General features: G+C 38.3%; 1 long non-coding RNA gene across 1 annotated transcript; it reads right to left on the reverse strand.

Annotated features, from left to right (window-relative positions):
* Positions 1 to 1140: 1140 nt before the first annotated feature.
* Positions 1141 to 17963, reverse strand: LOC139046095 (uncharacterized). Its single transcript, XR_011505650.1, has 3 exons — positions 17688 to 17963; positions 2569 to 2628; positions 1141 to 1545 (listed from the first exon to the last, which is right to left on the reverse strand). It is a non-coding gene; the product is annotated as an uncharacterized lncRNA (long non-coding RNA).
* Positions 17964 to 20577: the final 2614 nt, after the last annotated feature.

The raw sequence follows: 20577 nt of genomic DNA on the forward strand, positions 1-20577 counted from the left end.
GATTTTTGTAGCTAATTGATCATGTTTTTCTTTTTGCCTATAGTACCAAGAAGATCAGAGACAAATTTGATACCCAATGTCAGTAACTATTTAATAACCCGTGGCTTGAATATCTGAGTCCTAACTTTTCTCTTCATCTAATCTTTTCTGTCTAAATTACTCCCTTTCCTCTCTTTTTGGCCCACTTTCTTTAATATTACATGTGTCCGTGTGAATATTTTGACTGTGTAAGCGCTCAGATGCTTCATACACTATGGGTAAGTAAAGAAGCGTGGGCTCTGCTTCTCCTCCTGCAGAGCCAAGATGCTCCCTGGTAAGATGGGCTGGGCCAATCCCACTGGGTTCATAGCCAGTTCTCTTCTATAGACCCACTGCCAGGGTGCTGGTGTGGGACAAGTTCTTCTATGGGTTATTTCTCACACTCTAGATCAGTCTTTCAGTGCAACTTCTCCCAGGCTTGGGTGTGAAACCAGTCCAGATTTACATTTCTGCTACTGTCAGTCTCCCCTTGGGGGACTAATACCCTTTCCTGAAATCTGGTCTCAGACAGTTTCAATATATGTGTGTGATCCTTGACGACAGCATTAAGGGTTAGGATCCCAATCCTTTGTCTTTCAGGAGACATCTCAGCTGCTTTATAATTTCAAAAATGCAAGCTTGACTCACCAGTGCCTGGAAACATCCAAGCCCCAAATGCTCTACCTGAGAGCAGTGTCTAAGCCCTAAGGAATGCCCTGTGACATCTGTAAGCCTCATAATGAAAAGATGTGCAGACTTTCTAGGTGCGGGTGGAGGGAGTGCATATCCCACTCTCCTCACATTCCCATGGAAGGGAAGACCTTCCTTCCACCCTCACACACATTCACTTCTCCCTGTGACTGGTGCTTCCAAGTGCCAGAGAGACATCCTTCAGTCTCCCCACAGGCTGCTTACTAGTTGCAAGGGAAAAATAGTAATTATATGGTGGAGGAAGCGGACAATTCCATGATGGAGTGGGGTGATCAAAATCAATACCACCAGCGCGGGACAGATGAATAACCTGTACCTCCAGAAGGGAGACCCTGAGACAGTCACAACACCGCCTGTGTAATACTGAATTTCCTTGCCTCCTCATGAAAAAACATCAGACCAACAAAGAATGAAGAACACTTATTCTATTTTTTAAAGGTGGGGGAAACATATTCTGCAAAAGTATCAATGTAGACAAGACAAAGGAAGTCTATGAAATGTTTTCAGATTAAAGGAGGCAGGAGAGAACTGAGAAAGAGACAGAATACCTGGCACTAGCTAGGATCCCATCCTGGTGGGAAAAATAAAGGTCATTATTACTCGGTTGATTGTCAACATTGAAATCAGACAGTAAATTTCAGCCAGCTCTGGTGGCCTAGTGGTTAAGTTCAGTGCTCTCTGCTTCAGTGACCAGGGTTCAGTTCCCAGGTGTGGACCCACACCACTCGTCTGTCAGTGGCCACACTGCGATGGCAGCTCACATACAAAAAGAGAAAGGTTGGTCGCGGATGTTAGCTCAGGGTGAAACTTCCTCAGCTAAAAAAGAAAAAAGAAATACAGACAGTAAATTAAATAGAAGTAGCTAATCAACACTATATTTAGTAAAGTTGATAAATACTCTGGTTCTATAAGAAAATATTCCTACTCTTAGCAAACATGCACTGAAGTATTCTACGGTAAAGGGCCACAACGTAGGCACGTGTGTTTCAGAAAAGGAATTTTATACCTGTTAACAACAAGTGAATCTTAGTAAAATGTGCTATTCTCATTCTTACAACTTTTCGATAAATTTGGAATTATTTCCAAATGAAAAGTTTTAAAAACAACAACACTTCAATCTTACCTATAAGAGCCTGGCCTCAGTGATAGAACCTGGGTTTAAATCTCACCTCTGCCTCTTGCTTGTGTGATCTTGAGCTATTTTACTCTCTGTACACCTTGATTTCCTCATCAATAAAATGGGCACAATAATAGCAGCTGTGTTATAGGCTTGTTACAAGGCTTAAAATTACAAATGAATATTTGTAAAGCGTTTAGAACAGGTTCTGGCGCACAGTCAGCATCATACAACTGTTTGATAAATATATTGCTACAATTCTGAGATTAAAAACAAAACAAACACACAAAACAACTTTTTCCAAACCTAAAAATTCCCTTCTTGGGTTCACTGACCGACTAACTTAATATGTCAATGTTTTCGTAGGTTTAGCATGAACTGTGTCTTAATTGTTTGACCCATCAGACAAGTATGGGTCATTGAGTAGGGTTAGAAATGTGGGGAAGCTTAAGCTACCTGAGTAATTTTGCTTTTGTAAAAGCAGTGAAATATATTACAAATCAGATATTGAGTTAAAATAAACAGAGAAAATAAGTACTCGTTACTCTTCTGAACAATATCTTTGAATATTACATTGTTTCCAAGAAATAAAGGGGGGAAATACGATAATATCCTAGCTGGCCTGGCTTTGTTTTAGGATGCAAAGGAACTAGGAAATTACAAACAGTGTTTACACAGCCATGACTCATTTCAGCTTCACAGGAGAATGTCTTATTACATACCGAAAACCCGATGAAGGAAAGGGAAAAGTCTCCTGTTTTCAGCCTCTACTGCAATTTCTCCTGGAAGAGAGCAGAGTTGGGGCAACTGAGAGACTTTTTTTGCAAAGCTCCTGAAGACTCTTGCCAGGAAAGCCCTCATGTAGGCAGGGCCTGGGGAAGTGACATCTCCAACCATGCCAGGACCATGGGGCTCCTCAGGAAGCCACCTGGCTGGTCCCCCAGGTTCCAGGAAAATGACCAGCAATAGCATCCAGGGAGGTGGCAGTGCCTCCTATGCAGTAGGTCAAGGTGACCGCAGCATGGACGTGGTGACAAATATTCACCTGGGGTTCCCCCAGAGATAGGCAGTTCAGCCATACCTCCAGCTCTGCAGAACTTTATCCTGATCAAGCCAGTCCACCAGCAAGCTGTGCATCTGGAACACACTGTCTTGGCCTCTCATAGCTCACAGAATGGCTATTACTCTTTTACTTGACACCATAGCCCTGCCTGATGGACAGGACATAAGAAACAGCCTCCCCGTTGTGCTGATGCAGTGATGGACTTTTCTATTATTATTTTAAATAAGAAGTTCAATTCAATAACACGACACTTGACTTGAAAGGAAAACTACTTAGGATTTATTTCCTTTAGAGAAATTTATTCCGACTTAAAAACAGATTGCCCTACGTGTAACGGCTATTTACAAAAAATTGTAACATTTTAAAATTGCCCTGGGTTTTATAATGATAAATGAAATATGCTGAAGTTCTCCAATCAAATAGAGTATGCAAAAAATTTTGTTGTTGCTATTGTTTGCCAAACAGTGAGAGCAAAATAACTTAATGACGTTAAAAATAAAAGTTGTATGAGTACACCTCTGATGAGTCATTTTATGGAAATAGTTTCTTCTCTACTCCATTTCCTTCTGATGTCAATAGAAAATATCAATGACTATCTAGTTAAAAAATAATAATAGTACAATAGCACTGTTTACAAATGCCGGTTACTTTTTATACAACAAAGCAGAGGGAGAGCGGAAATGACAGAGGCAACTACTTGAGCAAGTCAGGATGTGGTGGAATCAAATTGCATTTTTCTAACGGAGAGCGTTTTCTCGTCTCTGAGTCCTGAGTGAATGAAGTAGCACACCATGTGCGTCTTCATCCTTCATTTCCACTGCGCAGGTGCATCTGTTTCATTGATTATCTGCCCATCAAACTGGAATTTGATCTGCCTCAGTGACAAGCCGCGTCACGCACACTAGGTTTTTATTCATTGACTAGTGCTGGATTTCTCAGAATCTTCACCAGAACAACCTGCCCTACCTCCTTCACATGAATTTGGTCACTGTTCCCAGTTTTGACCCTTCCTCGGCTTTTGCATTAGCCACGTGAGTGCTGGGGACCTCTCAGCTGCTGCATCACAAAAAAGGCACCAGGTCTGAGCCCAACACACAAGCTGCACAGGAGGGGCCGATGGAGGTGGCAGTGGAGGCGAAGGGAGAATGCAGTGATGGTTTTGAGGAGTATTCTGCTGTCCACAAGTATCCCTTCATAAAGACCCCTGAGAGTTTCTCTTCGGTCTCAGACCTAGCAAAGCTAAGCTTTCCTGAACAGCTATTTTGGCTGTCGGAGGCCTCCAGGGCTTGGTTCTGGGCCCCCTCCTCTTCTCCCTCAGGGGTCTTACCCAGTCCCATCAACCTAATCCGAGCTACAGTCATCTCTCTCCTAGACAGGAGCAAATGGCCCCCAGCTGGCCTCCCTGTTTCCACCCTCACCCATTTACAATGCAACTACCACATGGCAGCCAGGACAACCTTCTTAAAGCATAAACCACATCCTGGTACCCACCTGCTCAGTGCCCTCCAGTCCTCCTCTTTGCCCTTTGACTCGAACTTTGCCTTTTAAAGCCCTTCATGATCAATGCTGACCTCTGACCTCAGCTCAGACCATGCCTACCCTCGCCTCCCATGTTCCAATGACAGGAGCCTCTTTTCCGTTTCTCAAATAAGCAGGTCATTCCTTTGCACCAGCTGTCTCCCCGCCCTGCGGCTCCCCTCCCAGATGGTCAAGATCGGCTCTTTGTTGTCACCCAGAGCTTAGCATCTTTAACCTCCCATCCAATGTCACCTCTCAACCACTTTCTAGCACATTCACTTCTCTTAATCCTCTCAGAACCCTTATTATTAGCTCTTACACTTCTTGCCTGTTTCTTCTCTGCCTACTTCCACCTAGAATGTGATCCCAAGGGATCTTCCTGTCTTGTCTACTGCTGTGTTCTCAGAGCCAAATAGTCCTCAGAATAAGATATATACAAACAAGTATTTATTGAATGAGTCTGATGAACACGGTAGACTTTGGAACCACGAGTGTTTTTCTCACAGCTATGACCCCCAGTACTGTCAGAATCAAGAGCAGGGCTTACTTCTACTTGCGCCAGACCTTACAACATGCATTTCAGGGAAACATCCTGAATTCTTATGTTTCTCTCCCTATTTTTCTCTTGCACTGATTTGCTTATCTTAAAAATTAGTTATAAAGGGCTGAAAATTCTGCTAAGCTTTTCTCAACCCCTAGTAAAATGTGGTGGCGTGTAAGTAAATCATATAAGTGGCCATTTGACAAACATTGCAAGATAGAGTTCTATGGGTAACAAGAGGAATGAGTCCCCCATGTCACTGATTTCCCAATGACAAGTTGGTGAGAGCAAAACCTGATGCCATCTCTATCTGAGTCAGTGCTGGGGAGGCACAGGAAAACTCAAATCCACTGCAAGAGCCAATGTGAATCCTCATGTCATGGCCAAAGTCAGTTACCAGGTGTCAGGAAAGCAGACACCAAGCTCAGCCGGCCCCAGACCAGCAAAGGTGGACAACGTGAGAGGGAAGTGTGGGATGACCCTGCCCAGCTACAACAGATCATCAGATGGGATATCTTTTTTTAAAATTGTAAATAAAGCTAAACATCTTTACTGCTATAGTATCTCTTTGTTTTTAACTGTGGTAAAAAAAAACATACAACATAAAATTTAACATCTTACCAATTTTTAAGTATTCTGTTCAGTAGTGTTAAGTATATTCACATTGTTGTGCAATCGATCTCCGGAACTTTTTCATCTGCCATACTGAAATTCTATACCCATTTAACAACAACTGCCCATTTCTCCCTCCTCCCAGCCCCTGGCAACCACCATTCTACTTTCTGTCTCTATTCATTTGACTGCTTTAGATACCTCATATAAGCGGAATCTGAGAGGATTTGTCTTTTTGTGACTGGCTTATTTCACTTAGCATAATGTCCTCAAGGTTCATCCACATTGTGGTATGTGACAGGATGTCCTTCCTTTTTAAAGCACAATAATATTTCCTTGTATGTATATACCACATTTTGTTTATCCCTTCATCCATTGGTGGACAGTTGGGTTATTTCCACCTCTTGGCTATTTTCCGATGGGACACTTCTGCATTTATGTGCACCTGCTCTGGTCTAAGGGACATCTGACCAAGCCTGGGCGTCAGTTAGCATCTGCCGCTCTTGCAAGCTCAGGGAAAAAAGTCATACAAGCATGCAGACTGTGCATTCATGGTCACCACCTTCAGCTGGACCTAAACACTGCTTAACAGGCCTCTGGTCAGCTCTCTCGCTCAGTTCCCACGTGGCTGTCTCAGGCCTTCTCCACTTTTCTCACACCTTCCAGCATGCATAACTACTCTGCTGGAATTTTGCAGGCAACATTTTGTAGATGTGGTCTATCTCAGTGAATGGCATTACCATTCACCCAGTTGGTAAAGCCCAATATCAAAAGGCATTCTATTCCATCAGGCCCCATATCCTACCAGTGACCAACAGTAATAGCACTTAGCCTCTATCATGACAGAATCTGTCCATTTTTCATTATTCTCATGGCTATTTCCTCAATGCCAGTTACCATCACCACCAGTAAGACTACTGCAAGGGCCTCCTAACTGATCCCTCTCCATGCCCCCTGCCCATTCCCACCCATTCTCCCCCCTGCATTCATGTGACCTTGCTCTAATTCCAGTGTAATTATGCCACCCCACAGGGGCACCCCAATACCCTCCTTGGTGTGGCGTGCAAGGCCTTCCTTGACCAGAGCCTCATCTCCTGCATCCCATCCCACCCACATTTGCTTCAGCCATGTGAGAAGCCCCTCCCCACACACCAGCCCTTTCACACCTTACAAACTTTGCTCATGCTATTCTCCCACCTGGCTCACAATGACCATGTCTCTTCACTGGCCTAATTCTTCTTCACCATTTAGGAATCACTCACGCCTCCATCCAATTCCTAAGCCCAGTCTCTTTCCTCCTGTGCCTCCTCTTCAATACTGGAGCACCCGTTTCACACTCTTCATTCAGTTTTTTGGAGGAATCATTTCCTTCCCCAGATTCCCACAGTCATTCTGGGTTCCTTGAACATGTTCTTGGGGCATAAGGTCATATTCTCCATCCCCTCACCGCCTTCTTTTCCATGCTAAGTAGACATTTCATAGTGTAATAGTACATAGGAACTTCTCAAAAGCCCCAGTGTTAGGCTTGAGTAACATATAAACAAACGCACTTAGAGGAATGTTTAAATTGTGAATTATAGCTACAAAAGAAACTATAAACAATTTAAACTAGTGAAGAATTGCCCCGCTGTGTGCCTCTGTTTTATACAAGTGTTCATGCACAAGGGCTGAGTCACAGAACAATAAAGAATGGCTGTTCAGTTCTGTGGCAGGAACCACAAACACAAAGGTCACAGACAGACATCCATTCTGTGTCCCATTTTCAGTAATTTATGAAAAATTAGGCTTTCTGTCTGAGGCTTTCTTTGTGTAAGCTCAAATTTCATTTTGGAAATTCCGAACAAGCTCTCCTCAATTAAAACGCATCACTTTTCCACATTATAAAAAATTGAAAATGTTTCTGAACGAAGTTGGTTGAACTTGGAGAACTGGTTGATCCAAAAGGAATGAGAGCTGTCAAATAATATTATAGATTATATAATATTATAACCAAATATTTTGGTAAAGTGGGATGAGGTTTTTTAAAGGAAAGATGTTCCTTGGGGGGACGCACCTTCTTTGATTTATCAATTTTAGGAAACTGGAATTTGGACAATCCTAGGCTCAAGTAGGAACAACAGAAGAGAAACATGGTCATTCACATTTCTTAATGTTTTCACGGAAAGACATCTTTTTAGTTTACAAGACTAACTACAATCTTCTTTTCTCTCTTGCAGACCTAACTTCATATTTTCATGGGAATTCTCTCATACTGATTCCTTGAATAAGAGAACATAACTAATACAGTGCCACAGGTGGAATTTGGAAATAGTGTTTTCAGCTCTCTTGAGAAGGCATCTATCTTCATACTCATATTTAAATAAAGAATAACATCCCAGAAAAGAAATTGGAAACTGAGGAACTAAACTAAATAAACTAATTTTCACTCAAAAATAAAACAAAATAAACCAAAATGAAGTATATAAAAGGATTGGTAGAGATAAAAGTGAAAAGTAATGAATTAGAAAACAAACAGAAAGTAGAATTGATAAGTAAAATCAAAGTTTTGCTTTTAAAAGTCCAACAAAAGAAACTCCTGGCAACCACATGCATAGAAAAAAAGAAGAAAAAAATCCATGAATCTGTAATATCAGAAATGAAAAGAGATAGGATCATAGGATAGAGGATAGATTGCTATGTACAACTCCATGTTAATGTGTTTGAAAATCTGGATGAAATAGGGCAGTTCCTAGAACTTTTAAATCAGAGTAAGTCAGAAAGAGACAGAAACCTGCATGGAAATAATCTCTAGTGGAAAAAATTGAAAAAGTTCCAAAAACTAGCCCCAAAATAAGACACTAGATTCAGACGGATTTTAAAGAGAGTCCTATCAAAGCCCTGAGGAAGATATAAATAATCCTCATGTGAGTTAAACTATTTCAGAATATAGAAAAAGATGAAGAGTTTCTAACTCATCTTGCAAGGATTGCATAATCTTGATACCAAAACAAGAGGGAAAAAAAGAAAAACGAAATATAGTCTAAACGAATGAAACAGATGCAAAGATTCTAAACAGGATATTAGTAAATTAAAACAATAATATATCTCAGTGCCCTAAAAGAATAATGTGCCATAATTGACTAAGGTTTAATTCAGGTAGGTAAGGCTAGTATAAAAGTAATGAATCTGTTAGTGTAAATTAGCACAAAAATAAGTTGAAGTAAAAAAATCCATGTGACCATCTCTATAAATACCAAAAAGATATTAAATAAAATTCCACATCCACTTTTAATATACAAAAACTCTTTGTATACTGGAATAGAAAGATGCTTCTATAATCTGAAAGCAAAGCAAACAGCACACATGTTAGTGAAACAATAGTGTCATTTTCACAAAGGTCTAAGACAAGAGAAGGATGACTTGTCTAACCAGTTTAACACAGCAATAAAAAGAAATTGGTGTGGGTTTTAAAAAAATATCACTTGACAAAAAAGCTTAAGTGAAGGGGAATTTATTATCAAGATTCGAGAAACCAAAGAATGGGAAATACAAGTGGACATCACAAGGGACTAGAAGCAGGATCTGGAAGACCTACGGGATACAAGGCAGCTAGCTACTGTCTTTAAGTCTCTGCCTCTGTCTCTCTGGAAGCAGCATGATCCCAAATTTGATTCATTCTTTCTCCTCAGAAAAATCTACTAACTCATCCTCTTATATATGGCCCACCACGCTTACCCAAAATGGCAGCTGCAGCCCTGAAGTCTATATGACCTTCCAGTCACTATCTTTTAAAATATTGCTATACCGCATTCTCTCTCTCCCTCCTTCTGGGGCACGAATTATATGTATGTTAGACCTTTTCACTTAACCTGGAAGCACCTCTGGTGAGTACTTCTCATCTTTTTGTCTCTCTCTGCTTCATTCTTCTGACCTATTGTTCAGTTTTCTAATTCTCTCTTCAGCTGTATCTAAACTGCTATATTAAGTTCCTAATTTTAGTTACTTTATTTTTCAGTTCTATAATTTCACGTTAGTTTTTTTTTGTGAATCTGAAATACAGGTATTTTTTTCAGTTCCTTGTTGAAAGTATTCATGAGGATTGCAATATGGTGATTTTCTAATTCTATCTTTCTGCTTTTATTATCGTAATTCTTCCATAATAAATACTTTTCCCTCATCATCTATTCTGTTACCCTGAAATTCAGTTTGAAAGGAAAAATAGGAAAAATGCTTGATTCTTTCCAGAGTAATAGTTGAGGCCTAGCAATCGCCAATGGTAATCAACATGATTTTTAAATTTATAGGATTATATGCACTCATGGAATTTTAAAACAGCTTGATTGAGACATAATTTATATACCATAATGTTTACAATTTAAAGGAAAACATTCAAGGGTGTTTAGTATATTTACAGTCTTGTGTAACCATCACTATAATCTAATTTTAGAACATTTTCATCATCACCAAAAGAAACCTTGTACCTATTAGTAATCACTCACATTCTGCTGGGTTCCCCTCACCCAAGCCCTAGGCAACCACTAACATACTTTCTTTCTCTGTAAATTTTCCTATTTGGTGTATTTAATATAATGATATCATACAACAAGTGATCCTTTGTGACTGCCTTCTTCCACTTGGCATCATGATTTTTAGGTTCCCCCGTGTTGTAGCATGTATCAGCACTTCAGTCTTTGTATTGCTGAATAATATTCTATTGTATGAATATATTATGTTTTGTTTATCCATTCATCCATTGATGGACACTGGATTGTATTCACTTTTTAGCTCTTGTGAATAATGCTGCTAACATCCAATCTGTTAACATAGGATGTCTTCCCATTTATGTAAATCTTTAATTTCTTTCAACATTGTTTTGTAGTTTTCAGTGTGCAATTCTTGCACTTCTTTTGTTAAATTTATTCCTAAGTATCTTATTCTTTTTGATGCTAATATAAAAGGAATTATTTTTTTAATTTCATTTTCAGATTGTTTATTGCTACTGTATAGAAATACAATTGATTTTTTTTGTGTTGATCCTGAACTTGTTTATTAGTTCTAACAGTTTTTAGTAGTGAATAGAGATAGTTTTACTTCTTTCTTTCCATTTGGATGCTAGTTCTTTTCTTCTCACCCTTCCTCCTTCTCTCTCTCTCTCTTTCTTTCTTGTTTCCCCAGGTGCCCTGGCTAGAACCTCTAGTAAGCTGTTGAAGTGGCAAGAGCAGACATGCTTGTCTTGTTCTGAAGCTTACAGATTTTTCTATGTTTGACGTGTTTCTATCAATTGTAGCCATTATTCTCTTTCCGAGCTCAAATTTTCCCACTTTGGCCAGTGGGACCCTATTCTACTTAATTGCGATGATCTTTTAATATGATCTCATTAGTCTTTGATTGCTTCCTCACTTTCTGATATAATAAGATATCCCAGATCTGACTAGTATTTTCCTGCTCTGGACCTGGAATCAAGTTTTCCAAAAACTTTCCCTTTTGAGTTTCTAAATGGTATTTAAAGACCACAGTCTGGGCATTAGGAGTAACCATTGCTATGAGTCACCATTTCATCTAGTCCTTACACTTGACAGAGCTAAGAAATGAAGTGTTTCTTTAATATAAAAGGGAAAAGTCACAAATTCATACTTATATCTTTAAACATAAAATTACAAAGTTTTACTTAAATCCACTGATTTTATACTTTTATCTTATTTCTCTTCCACTGAAAATCCTGATTCCTTTTAAGAGTAATATAATTATTTATTTGCTTTATCCTGCAGTTTCAAAGTAATAATAACAATATTACTACTAACAATTAGATATTGAACGACATTTGAGGTTTTGGGGTTTTTTTTTTTTTGTAGTTGTTATTATCATTAGAATATATCCCCTGAGAGATGTATAGTCAAATTACTGTATTTTAAAGTCACTTGGAATAATTCTTCTCTCTTTGTGATTATAGTACCAATTCAATATATATTTAGGTTTGTTTCCAATCATTTGTCATCTTTATTTCTTGCTTTCACTCCTTTTTAATTTAATTTTTGTATTTTAATTACATAAAACATTTATAAGTTTCCAAAGTCAAAACTATCTAAGAAAGTATTTTTAAGAAGATTCACTTTCATCCACGTCCCTCTACCCATTCCCTCACTCTCCTATAAGTAACTTTTTGTGTTAGTTTTTGTTTACCTTCAATTTTTTTCCTCTTCGAAAATTACCCCCATATGATATAAAAATGACAATAGTTGACATCCCTTGGTTGTTTCCATTTTCAAGGTGAAACTTTCAATATTTCACCATTATGTATAGTGTTTTCTGAATTACTTTTTTGTAGATACTCTTTATCAGATTTTGAAAAATCTCTTTTATTCCTGGTTTGCTGAAAGTTTTCTAAAAATCAAAAATAGGTGTAAAATATATTTTAGCAAATATATTCTTTTTATCTAAGATGACCAAATGACTTTCTTTCCTTTTTTTAATGAGATGAATTACACTGATTGATTTTCAAATATTAAACCAACCTCACATTCTTATCTAAACCCAATAGATTGAGTTGTATTATATTAACATTTTTCTATACCACTGAGTTCAATTTATTGAAATTTTGTTTAGAATTTTTGCATCCACATCCATAAGATTGGTTTGTAATTTTCCTTTCTTGTAATTTTCTTGTCAAATTATGCTGGCTTCATAAAAAGAGTTTAGGAGAGTTTTCTCTTTGTGCATTCCATTCGTGTGGTGAATGAAACTGATTTTTAAAAAATATCAACCAAGGGTGTTTTTTTTTTCATGAGGAAGATTGGCCCTGAGCTAAGATCTGTTGCCAATCCTTCTCTTTTTGCTTGAGGAAGATTGGCCCTGAGCTAACATCTGTGCCAGTCTTTCTCTATTTTGTATGTGGGACGCCACCACAGCATGGCTTGATGAGCTGTGTGTAGGTCTGTGCCCAAGATCTGAACCAGTGAAGCCCAGGCTGCCAAAGCAGAGTGCATAAACTTAATTACTATGCTACCAGGCCAGCCCTAACCAAGGTTTATTCTTGAAATAAACCCAAACAAAACAGCTTGCGTTTTGTTTTTAAACCTAGTCTGACAATTTTTATCTTTTAATTGGGGTGTTTAGTACATTCATATTTACTGTAATTACAGATATATTTTGGTTCATTTTGACTATTACTTATTTATTTAGCTCACTTGTTTTGTTTTTTTCTTTCCTTTCTTGTCTTCTTTTAAATTAAATATTGTTTACTATTTTCCCCTCCACTAGCTCTTCAGTTATACATTCTTTTACTGTTCTTATACTAAATGTTTCTTATACCATTCTTATATTATGTGTTTTTTATATTATTCTTATACTAAGTATTTATCTTAGAGATTGCAACACGAATCCATGACTTATTATAGTCAGATATAAATTATTATTATAGTCAGATATAAATTATTATTTACACAGCCCAAAAAATGTTCATTCCTTAGAACACTTTTCTCCATTTACCCTATCCTGTCTTATGTGTTAAGTTATATATTTTAATTCAATATGAATTGTAAACTACAAGAGACATTATTATTGTTGTACAGTCAATATCCACTTACATTTACTCATATATTTACCTTTTCTATAGCTCTTCATTCCTTCCTGTATTTCTAAATTTCCATCTGGGACTATTTTCCTTGTGCCTAATGCACTCCTTAAAAAAAATATTGACTTTTTGGTGTACATTTCTATGAATCTTAATGCATGTATAAATTTGTGTGAGCATCAACAAAATTGTGGTGCAGAACATGAAAATTCCGTTTAATATTTCTTCTAACATAAGTTTACTGGTGACATAGGTGATATATACCCTCAGTTTCTGTTTTTCTGGAAATATCTCTATTTTGCCTCCACTTTTCACAAGGTATAGAATTCTAGACTGGTCGTTATTTCCTTTCACCCTTTCAAAGGCGCCATTCCATCACTGGGTTTCCATAATTTCTGTTGAGATGTTAGCTGTCAGCCTTACTGTTGCTTCTTTGAAAGTAATGCGTCTTTTTCTCTACTTGCTTTTATAATTTCTGTTTGTCTTTGATTTTTAGCAATTTGGTTATAACATACCAACACGTGGTGTTTTTTGCCTTGATCCTGCTTAGGGTACCTAGTAATTTTTGATTCCATGACTCAAAATTTTTTATCACTTTTGGAAAATTCTTCGTTATTATCTTTTCAAATACTGCTACTGCCACAGTCTCTTTCCTCCCTTCTTGAACTCCAATTACACATGTTAGAATGCTCCATATGGTACACCGTGTCTCTTACATGCTTCCATATTTTCTATCCTTTTTTCTTCTTGTACTTCAGTCAAGACTTTTTCTACTGTCCTATTTCCAGCTCACCAGACCTCTCGAGTTGTGTCCAACCTGCTATTAAACCCCACTTACTGAGTTCTAATTTTGATTACTATTATTTTTCAGTTCTAGAATTTCTATTTGCATTTTTTAAATGTAGATTCTGGTTCTCCAGTAAAATTCTAAATTTTTAAAATTTATTTTCTTAATCACATTAGTTAACAATAATTTTTAAATCTGTGTCTGATAGCGGCCATAATTTGGAACACCTATGAGTATATTTCTATTATGTGTTTTCCCTTGGCCACCCTTCTTGGATCCTGGTAATTCTGAATTGAATGCTATCACTGTGTCTGAAAGAATGCAGAGGCTGTGGATGAAGTGATTTTCCTCCAGAAAGGATTCACTGTGTGGTCTGGAGGCAGCCAGTGTGGGGACAGTTTATCTCAACCCCATCAGGGACTAAGATGATCCAGGCTGAGTTGTCTTAAGGCTTGATCTACCCTAATGCAGGGTCCCGACTAAAAGCATAGAGCATTTACTAAGTGCTGTCTCCTAGTCAGTTCCCGATTGCCAATTTTTATCTCCACAACAACATCAGACTGCTAAAAATTCCACTCTGCTTTCCAGCTGCTTTTCCTGGCTTCCGAGCCTTTCACTTTATGTGACTAAGATTCACCAAGCACTTCTAAGAGAAAACCATCAAATGTCAGGCTTGCTTCTCTGCACCTCCCTTTTTTTCTGGAACCTTGGCTTCTTGAATCCCGGCTGATTTGGAAACCCCACGCTCCAGGCTTTTTCTCCTCAGACCTCTAACACTGCTGAGAGCCCTGCTGCTTCTCCGCCTCTTCGGGGCCACCCTCTACCAAGTCTCCCAGCCCCTTTCTCGACGCCAAGATCTACCCACTGCCAAGAGGAGGAAAGCAGCTTTCGGAACATTGGACTCACTTCAGTGAGATTCCCTTCTCTCTGGTATTTCGACCCTTCAACTCAAGGCTGTCTCAGTGGCGCTCTGACAACTTCAAACAGATCAATTTTAATTGTATCCATCTTTTCCACTTGTTCTCAGTGGGAGCAGCAGTTTTGTACTAACTGCTCCATCATAACTGGAAATGGGGGTGCTCTCTTAGTTTCTTTTGACAACTGAATAGTACCATCACTTGGTAGACATGCTATAGTTTATTTAACCAGTTCTCTACTGAAAAACATTTGAGTTGTTCCAGCTTCTCGTCCTAACAAATAAAGCCACAGTGATCTGCCTTCTGAAACTGTCTTCATATATTTGCATTTGAATATTTGAGACAGAATCCTCAAAGTATGATTGCTGGATCGAAGAGTGAATGAAGATGCAATTTTGCTAGATATTGCCAATTTCACTTCGTAGAAACTGTACCATTTTGTGTCCCCACCAGCAGTGTACAAAAGTGCCTGTTTTCACATACCTTGGCAAAATTTGCATTGTCAAACTTTGGAGATGAGTTTTCAGTCAGAGAGACGAGAGACAGTATCTCAGTAGTTCTGACGTGATTTCCCTTACTGTGAACGAGGGCTATTAGTGCACCTTCTCTGGGAACTCTCTATTCACATCTTTGCTTATTTTTTCAATCAGGTTGTGGATCTTTTTTCCTCAATTTTTAGGAACTCCTTATTACATTAAGCATATCAGTAATTTTTATATAACTTGAGAACTTTTTCCCACTTTGTAATTATCTTGTGACATTACTTAGTTTTTTTGAAATGCTGTCAAAATTCTTCTTTTATTGAATCTAGATTTTCTTGGTCAGTTCAAAACTTCGACTCAGGTTATAAAAATAAGATTCACCCATGTTTTCTTCTAGTATTTGTTTTTCTGTTTCTGTTTTGTTTTCATTTAGATCTCTGATACATTTGAAATTTATTCTGGAATACATTGTAAGAAATAGATCTAATTTTTTTCTTTTTCTTTGCAGCTATCCATTTGCCCCAGTGCTGTTTACAGTTAATTTTTCCCTCTGATTCAATGCCTCTTTTGTCATACACTAAGTTTTTCTTAATTATGTTTCTGGGCATCCTATTCCAATCCATTATTTTATAAGTCTCTTCCTGAGCTAATACCGTACAGCTTTAATTTAGAGGATTTTAAATATTTTACTATTCTAATAGGATTAACCATACATTAGATATTCTTGCCAAATATTTCCCAGCTATTCTCAGTTGTTTATTCTTCTATATAAACTTTACAATTAACTTGTCTAGTTCTGGGGGGAAAAAAATCTGAGGAAATTTTTATTGAGGTTGCATTAAATTTATAACTAATTTAGGGAGAAATAACATCTTTACGAGGTTAAGTTTTCCTATTCAAGAATATTGTGTTTTTTTCAATTGTTCAAAGTTATTATCATATCTTTTAAGAATGTTTTACAGTTTTCTTACTATTTTTGCATATTTCTTATTAGGTTTATGTCTAAGTATTTAAATTTTTGTTACTGTACACAGGATCTGCTCTTCCATTATATCCTCAAACTGCTTAGAGTTTATATATACGAAGGCTAATGATATCAGTATGCTAATTTTACATCCTGCCACTTTGTGATCTTATGGTTTGTAGTACTTTTCCATTGATTCTTTTGTTTTTTTCCAGATATGCAACTATATTATCTGGAAAGGGTTTGCCTCTTCCTTTCCAATTCTTATGAGTCTAATTGTCTTCTCTTGTTTAATTTCAGTGATTAACATTCCAAGGCAACGTTAAATAATGTCGAGGTAGAAGGCATCCAAGTCTTCTTCCTGACTTGAGGGGAGTGACTCCATAAAGTGTTTGACATTTATAATCCAATAAGAAGCTGGCTTTTGGACTGATATACACACACACACGTGTACACACACATTTTATTAGGTTAAAAATGTATTTCCATGCTGTTTTTTCATTGTATGCCAGACATTTGTATTGGAAAAATTATTTGTAGAAATAATTTGAGGCCCAGGATGATACAGCTTGCTCCAGAGAGGATCTCTGTTGCTTATGCGACAATCGTGGGGGCACCATTAACGATCCAGACTAATCCTTTTCTAATTTTAGGTTTTAGGTTTCTAGACCTTTCATAGCACTTAAGAGAGGCTGAGGTCCGTTTGCGGGCTCATTTCGTTCTAGTACACCCTAACTTTTAGGGGGCAGCTCTTCAGGATTCCAATCTTAAAGTGTGGGGTGTGTCCCAGGGCCCCCAACCTCGGCAAGCTCTGGACCCACAGCTTTTTCTCCCCAGCCTCAAGGGGTTTTTAAAAGTGCAGCCAAATATTTCAGTGCCCCTTTCAAGATCTGCAAATGTCCTCCTGGACAAAAGGAGCCCCCAACAGTAGGCTCACTCTCTTGATTTCTGTCTTCTCCCAGATCTTGGCCAGTAATTTCTCACTACCTTGTTAACTTCTTGATGATTTTTAAACTAAATTTTAAATTTTATCCAGCTTTGCTTTAGCTGTATCTTTAGCAAGAGGGTCGGTCTGAATCACCTCGTCCTCTGTTACCAAAAGCAGCCCTCCTATTTCACGACACCAAATTAAAATAAATTTAAAAAGCAATAAAGAGAAAAAAGTAAGAGAGTAGACTCTTTTAAACCATATTTTTCAATGTGTGAGAGATTTCCAGATGTGTCTGAATTACTATTTAGAAACGGGTACTTCTTCATAAACAGATAACAGCATAAACTTTTCATGACTAAAAAGTAGTAAAAATAATAGAATTTATTTCCATAACATGCCCCCCAAAGTAGCATAACTTTATAGTCACACCTCTCGTTTTCCCCAATTGACATCTCATCTAGGCTCCCCTGGGCTTACCTCATGGCAGAGCAGATGTTATTTTCTCCTCAGAAAATGCTATGTCATTCCTTGATTCTCATCTGTTGCCTAAGCAAATTGTTCCGGGGAAGTCACTCTCCTCACATACGCAAGCAAAAAAAGAAACACCAACAAAAAAAGCATAAGGCACTTCTAGCTTTCTGACTTAGAGAAGAAAATGCTTGGTGCTCCTTTATCATCCCCCCAAAGACAACACGATGTGAGATCTCTTGACTGGACCATATAGTTTTGTGGGACTCTATGCCCAAGTTTCTCAGTCTAACTTCTTTCATGCACATTAAGGTCACTCAAAAGCATGACTCACAGGTTTAACAACTGTACTTACGAATTTGAACCAACTACTTTTGTACAGTTTACAAAGCAGCTACCCAGAAGATTATGAGTCCCTTGGGCAGGAGGCCGGCTAATATATTTGGAACAGGATCTGACATTGAATGGGGATTTGGCAGTGCTGAAGCAGTCTGAAGGCAGCAACCGTGGAGAACCTTGGGAGTGATGGAGAGGTGGACACATTTCATGCAGGGCCCAGAGGTGCTATATATTTAGTTTCCAATGTTCAAAATATATACCCACTATTAGGGATTTCTTCTGGCAACACACTGGACTAAGTTGATGCAGTTAGGCCTTCCCTTCCACTGCAAATACAAAGAAGAGTTGGATGTAATAGTAGTTGTTTTCAATTGTAGTGTTTCATAATCCAGCTGAAAAAAGAAAGAATGAGAGATGACCAGGGGCTAGGAACAAAGATAGAAATCAAAACTGGAGCAGAAAGAGGGAGCTGAGGTAGTGCTGAACTATGGTGGCCCACCAAGGACGGGGCCCTGACCAAGGCCCTAGGGCCTTGCGTGTGAAGGTCTCACATGGACGAGAGACTTGGCCTCAAACTGCAGAGGTCAGAGGAGGTGGAACCAAGCCCTGCTGTGAATCACTGAGCCTCGTTTATGAAAGGGAGCTAGAAATTCCTGCACACTAGCCCAGGAAAGAGACAAGAAACTTGGTCATCTATGCATCTTGGGTTGGGGGAAAAAATTACCCCTAAGAAATCAAAACCTCAGTCATCTGTCATATGTGGGAATGAACGAATATAAACCTAGATCACTATCTTACGCCAAATAAAAATAAATTCAAAATGAATTGAAGACTTGAATTTAAAAAATAAAAATCTTGTGAGAAAATCTAGGCAACTATGCATTCAGAGTAAGGGCGGCAGAGAACTTCACAAAGACTGGAAACCCAGGAGCTATTTAATAAAAATTGCTATATTTGACTCTATAAAGAGTCTTTTTAAATGCTTTATGGCAAATGGTACCATAAACAAAATTAATAGGCAAAAATAGATTCAAAACAATAGTGCCAATGCAGATAGTAGAGAAAAGGTCAGTATCTGCAGTATACAAATGTTCCTTATTAATTGACAAGAAGGGAACAAAAAGTAGAAAAAGGACAAATGACATGGAGATAACTCATAGATGATAAAAGTTCAAATGGCCAACAAACATATGAAAAGATGGGCCAACCTACTAATTGTACAGAGTTCATTGACCTCCCCTCCTTCCAAGGACACTCGGCCTGGGCCCTACGTAAAAGAATGTGTCTGGGCTCGGAGCCGGAGATGGCCACTCCGACCCTGACCCCAAGGCACAAGCTAATAAGAAAATGTCCTGCGTCATGTTCCCTGTCTGGGCTGGCCACCCCGACGGGCACCAGACTGGATGGTAGAAACATCCCATCCATGCGAACAAAAGATAAAAACATCCCATCCATGGGAACAAAAAGAAATAACTCAAAGTATCTAAATGTCTGAAACCCTGAGTCAGAACCCACAAAATATTAGAATAAAAGGGTGTCACAAGCATAAAACAATTGGGAGTCTCACTGAGGAGAGGATGCTTTGCCTCAGACCCGCACAGTTGGCACTCCCGCCCGCCATACAAACTATTGGGACTTCCTGGCTGATTGTGTTGTGGATGTTGTAAGTACCGATTTGTTGTTCCCCTTTATCCCTGCTCCTCATTGTGTTTCCCTTTATCAATAAACTTTGATTGCTTAAACAACCAAGTAGCCTTGGCAGTACCTGTCATTCCTTGCCCTTTGCGGCTGCAGACAACACTAATACTAAAGGAAATCTAAATGAAATTTACAGTGAGCTATTTACTCCCACATCCATCAGACTGGTAAAAATTCTAAGTATTCACAATGCCCATTTGTTGTTGGGGTTCAGGGAAAAGGGTAATTTCAGACATTGCTGGGGGACATGTGAATTATTATAACATTTTTGGAAAGCAATCTGGCAATTACTATTATAATTTTTTAGAATATATATATTAAAACTCACTTCTAACAACCTATCCCTGGGGCCGGCTAACTATGGTCTGTGGGCCAAATCCAACCCACTGCCTGATTTTGTAAATCGGGTTTTATTGGAACATAGCCACTCATTTGTTTACATGATGTCCATGGCTGCTTGGGGGCAAGGGCAGAGGCATGTGAAGACCGTGTGACCCACCAGGCCCAGCATGTTCACTATCTGGCCCTTTTAGGGAAAGTTTGCTGGCCCCTGATCCATCCCAAGGAAATAAAAGCACAAGGCTATTTGTACAAGAATGGTGATTGGAACATTGCTTATATTGGACAACAAAATGAAAGTCCAGTGTTAGAATGTGTTTGAATAAATTATAATATGTCCACACCATGGAATTAGCAAGCAAGTCTTAAAAGCAATGAATTAACATTTTACCACTTGATTTGGAAGGATTTTCATGAAGTATTTTTGAGTGATATATCAAGAAGCATGTCTATGATTCTATTTTTGTCAAACAAGAGGTAAAACCATATGTCATATATATTTTTACATAAAGCTTTAGTCTTA

This window comes from Equus asinus, chromosome 8, assembly GCF_041296235.1.
Source record: "Equus asinus isolate D_3611 breed Donkey chromosome 8, EquAss-T2T_v2, whole genome shotgun sequence".
Lineage (NCBI taxonomy): Eukaryota > Metazoa > Chordata > Mammalia > Perissodactyla > Equidae > Equus > Equus asinus.